Source organism: Chenopodium quinoa, unplaced genomic scaffold (assembly GCF_001683475.1).
Source record: "Chenopodium quinoa cultivar QQ74 unplaced genomic scaffold, ASM168347v1, whole genome shotgun sequence".
Lineage (NCBI taxonomy): Eukaryota > Viridiplantae > Streptophyta > Magnoliopsida > Caryophyllales > Amaranthaceae > Chenopodium > Chenopodium quinoa.
The window spans coordinates 8,948,386-8,953,688 of NW_018742204.1; the positions used below are offsets into that span (position 1 = coordinate 8,948,386).

Sequence of the window (5,303 nt, forward strand, 5' to 3'; positions counted from 1 at the left end):
ATTAAAAAAAGAAATGCAGCAGGTGATACCTGCTAGTCTGCTATCCTGATAATCTGCTATGATGCCAAATTTTAATTACTATTGTCAATAATAATAATAAATGTAAAATTGAATTAATTATAAAATCAAATATACAACTTTCACAAATGTCCAAATTGACTTTACAACAACTCTCAACATGAGTCAAAAGCTACTAAATAAATAATACTCTGTAATACAACATGAAAATTTAAACAAGTTTTATATTCCATATAGTAGACTAAGAACTTGAAAAATCTTGTAGAATTGTATACTGTCTTGATGAAGCTTAAATTTTGTACAGCCATCTTTTAGGAATTGGTCAATGAGGTAGCCATGGGCTCCATGGATCTCCACTCCATCAAAACCTGATAACGCTGTTTATTCACTACAAATAAATAACCTATTAAGCCATAAAATTGAAGCATTCTCCTCATATAACAAACTAAATCAGCAACAACCCATATTACATTCAGAGCAAAACAATGAACACTTCTTCTACAGTCAGAAAATACAAAACACTTTGTGTGTAGGCAACCCCCGCTTGCCCTACAGCAATTTCAGAAAATCAAATCAAGCGAACCCTAGAACACAACCACCAGAGTATTTCATGTAATTGCCAACATCAAAACCTGCTTATGCCAGCCAGCCAAAGTAATATCTTTCTATAATTTGGGAGATTAGATAATAATACATGGAGATTAGAAAAGTGCGTCGAGTAATTAGTTGTTTGCTTAGTGCTTATTAGCATATTAGCCAAAGAATCATAAAAACTTTATTATATATAATTTTCACTAATTTTCTATATGATCTTTGGTTGATTGCAGGATTAAATATCATTCATCATTCATTTGCCTCCCCTAATCCCCGGATTTGACATGAAGATTGGCATTGGTTTTTGTTGTCAGGATATTCAATGGATTAAACAAATCAGCCATGATGTACTTGAGATTCTAAGCTCTATCGCGCTATATCATTACTTTCTAAATTTGATATTTATAATGCTAATAAGCAACACAACACTGGTTACTGAATTCAGAAATTCATCTGCATTTAACTAAAATCAGATACTGAAGCAAGAAATGCAGTAACTGACAACGAACCATCCGAGTGTATATAACAACGAATAATGAATCAATGTATTTCCTTTGTCCGAAATCTAAAACAATCAGTAATTGATTTGCATATCTAGACAGTTAACATCAAACCTAGACCTAAGCATCAGGTGCTTACTTAAGAATCATTTCTGAACACATAATTTAATGTTTTTTTCTTCTTCTATAAAATTTAATACATTCATTAAAAATCTATTTGGCTTTTAAGCCTACCTAGAGCATGTTGTGTCCAAAAGAAAAATTCTTCAAACTGGAATAATGTTGCAGGTATTTCATTAGCTGATGAATCATTGTTATTTTTATCAGTGTATAACTTGTAGTCATGAAAATTAATAGTACATGCCCAATTAAGGTTATTAATCCCGGAAAATAAAAGATGGCACCAAATCTAACAAGAAATGTCCAAGGAAATAGACATGGTAAACATAAACTCACTCACTTAACTGAGGTTATGGGAGAAAAGGAGTATATAAAAGAACACATAATATGACCACACAAGACAAGATATGGCATAACATCGATCCATGAACAAGAGTATGGATATATACTTTTCCTTTATCAAAGCAAAGTAGATATTCGGATCCAGCTTCAATTGCTTGGTTCCTGATCTAGTTCTTAGCCCAAAAGTTACATGACTAATGCTCTCACCATGGTCAGCAGTCACACTCTCAGTTTCTTCAAGGGAGAGCTTAGTCACCTAAAATGTAAGTAGGTGATTGTGTAAGAATCTCAAGAAACTTTCAACAACAAAATCCAGTTTATATTCACAAATTCCAAAAAAAAAGAAACACACATATTGAGAGGTTGAAGAGCTTACAACAGGGAACACTAAATGACGCAATAAACTAGTAAAATCCATCCCAATAAAATCAACTTAAATATTATCTAATTTCTTACTCCATCATCTAAAATTAAATCTTCAAACTGACAGTTAAACAATTTTTCATATTCCATTCACATAAGACACCTTAACATATCTTATTGTTGAATTTCCTTGAAAAAATTCTGATTGTTCTTCAACTACTACATTTATTTTAATTATAAGAAAAAAAAAGTAACATCATTATTAACACCAGCAGCAGCCAATGATGGCTTCAATCAGAATTTCTCAGAATAGATCAGAAAAAAAAAAAATAAAAAAAAAGAAGAACAATATAATCACTAATAGAGAGTATAACAAAGCGCTGAATCATTATTCTTTGGATTGAGAATAGATCAGAGCCAAGAGACCTTAACCATGCTAGCATATAATGTTCTGTAAAATAAATTAGTTTAAAATTCAATAAAACCAGGTCAGATTCAACAAAATCTTATCAAATATAAACAAAATCTGCTCACCTAAATCTAAGGTATGAATGAAGACTCTTGTCTATAATTTAATCACGGGAGAAGACCTCCTCTTTTTATTCAGTTTTTGACTGCTTATTTAATTCCACAAACTTTACAAGAGAAATTTAAATTATAAAAAAAAGGGAAATCGAAAAGAGCAAAAATCAAGGGGAAAAGCGAGAGAACTGAGCGCATCGGAGGAGGATGGTTCTACAGTTTGTTCAGTCTTCCACTTTACTTTTCATCTTCCATTATTATCCCAACACATTATTCATCAAAATATTTCAAGAGACACCATGAAAACGCAGCAAAAAATCGAGATATAATAAAAATATGTAGCTGGCATACACCCGAAATCAAATAACAATCAATCACGAGTAAACAAATAAACCTCAAAGAATTAATTCCTTTTACACAGTTTGAATTAACAATACTAGCTAAAACCCCAGAAAAACATTCAATCCCTTCCACCCAAAAACATCAAAATTAGCTTCAACTCAGCAAATCTGGGTAAATCAAACTCCAAAAACTTCGAAAAATCACGAGTCATATCATAAGCCATAAAATTAAATAACAAAAATCATCAAAACAATACCAGTTTAAACCTTTAGCTTAGAAACAAAGATCTGTAGTATATAATTTACGGTGCTGCAGTTATTTGAAAAAGGCATAATTTTTAGGGAAAAAAAATTAAATTAAAATCTAAAAGCAGAAAAACCCTTGTTTCGAAAACATAATTTCAGGTTAAATTATCAAATTAGGCTCGAAAAAACACATAAATTTAGGCATGTTTGATTCAATTATCAAATTACGCTCGGAAAATCACATAATTTAAGGCATATTTGATACAATTATCAAATTCGGGTCATAATTTTGTTTTCTAACAACATAATCGCTGGTTATGATCTTTCATAATCTTACTAATTTGAACCATTCAGATATTCGAACCTTAAACAATTAAATTAAATCAAAGATAAACCCTAGATTGTGAAATTGATAAGATTAGAAAAAGAAACTTTAACTTACTTCAGAAGCTGCTTCAATGGAGAACGTCAAGTGCGCTTCAATGGAACGCTTCAATTGCTTGGACTGACGAAATTCAATTTGATTTGATTTTATTTCTTTTACAAAGAGGAAAGCTGGGTTGACTAAGCTAGATCTAGCGAGTTGGAGAATGGAGAAGCCTTAGAGCAAAATCAATAAACCCTCCGATCTAAAAATCATCAAAACCCCCAATTTCACCATTTTTTCTCTCTCCTCGTCCCATATCGCCATTTTTCTCGCCTTGTTTCATCACCAATTGAATGGGGAAGATTGATGGAGGAGAGGAGAGGAGAGAGAGTGACTGTGTGAAATGAGAGAAAAGAGGTGAATGTCGGCTAGGTAAACCCTAATAAAAAGCCAAAGCCAAGTAATGGGCTCCTCTTATCATATGGGCCACGCTCAAGCAGTTGTATCGGGCTCAATATGCCCGTTACTTGTAATATAATATCCGTAACGGGCAAATGAAGTAACGGACACTATTTTGCCCGTTACGAATAACTAAGTATTCGTAACGGACACTATTTTGCCCGTTACGAATATATTTAATGTAACGGTATGCCCGTTACAAATAGCCTGTTACGAATGAGATTTTTTCCACTAGTGTGGATTAATCTTGATGTCTGGTAAAAGCATAGTTTTAATTAATTTTTAGCCCAAACCTTTTTTATTTTATTGTTTATTTTTGGCCTAAACCTTTTATTTATTTTTATTTAATTATTTTCTTATTTTAGCCCGAATAATAAAATTCAGAAAAAAGCCCGAAATTATCAATCGGCACTTAAAAAGCCGAAAGAAATTAGGGTTAAAAAATGAATTTAGACGGAAAAATGGACTGAAAGTTCCCGCGCCACGGCAGACTGCCACCGTGTCGCGGGACTCTTTCCCGTCTGACGGTGGGAATTCCTGTGACACGGGTGGTCTGCCGTGACACGGGACGTTCCGTGTCCTTTCCGCGTAAACCCTTAACGTGTTTTTCATCCCGTTTTCTGAAAATTTCCCGCGTCACTCCAACACTATACCGTGTCACGGGAAAGTGTACCGTTTGACGGTGGGGCTTCCCATGTCACGGTACAGTCTGACCGCGTCACGGGATACTTTTTTAGGTTTTTTATCATTTTAGGGTTCCGTGTGCTCCCTCGGCACATTTTCCCTATAAATACCCCTCATTTCTGATGAACGGGGCACCGAGTAATTCTATTATTTTATTTTCTCTCTTCTATGCTATTAGCCTAAACACTAGCCTACCCTTTTCACTTCAAAATTCCTTATTCAAGCACTCAAAGGAGTCTATATTTTACTCGAGGTTTTGTCCTTAAACCAAGGCGTGAAAGGTAGAACTGTTTGAGGGTTTGGCCCCAAAATCAATTTTATTTTATTTAATTTAATTTAGTTATTGTTTATTTATTTCCTTGAAGTTACTAACTCGCATATTATTTTGTATTTTCAAACAAACAGAATCGAAGTAAGGATCATGCTCCTTTTGTTTTTATTATTTTTATAACGATTTTATGTTGTTGGAATTGTGATTAAATTGGTTCCAATATTAATGTTTATTCTATTATATTTTTTTATTGATCACCATATTGCATGTTAAAGGGAATATGTAATTGAAAATCACGCCTAATAAGATAATTTGGACAACCGGCTTAGTTTCCTTTTTAATCTTGTTATTAAATCAAGTGATCACAATATTTTAGAATTATGTGTTGCATTAATATACAACCAATTTAGCATAATAATAGTTTGGAGCAAATTGAATTTTTGTTTGTATGCCTTTGAGATCCCAGGAATGTTTTT

The 5,303-nt window shown here is 32.9% G+C and overlaps 1 long non-coding RNA gene across 1 annotated transcript; it reads right to left on the reverse strand.

Annotated features, from left to right (window-relative positions):
• Positions 1-217: 217 nt before the first annotated feature.
• On the reverse strand, positions 218-3,833 carry LOC110712277. Its single transcript, XR_002509543.1, has 3 exons — positions 3,489-3,833; positions 1,682-1,830; positions 218-406 (listed from the first exon to the last, which is right to left on the reverse strand). It is a non-coding gene; the product is annotated as an uncharacterized LOC110712277 (long non-coding RNA).
• Between the last annotated feature and the right edge of the window lie 1,470 nt (positions 3,834-5,303).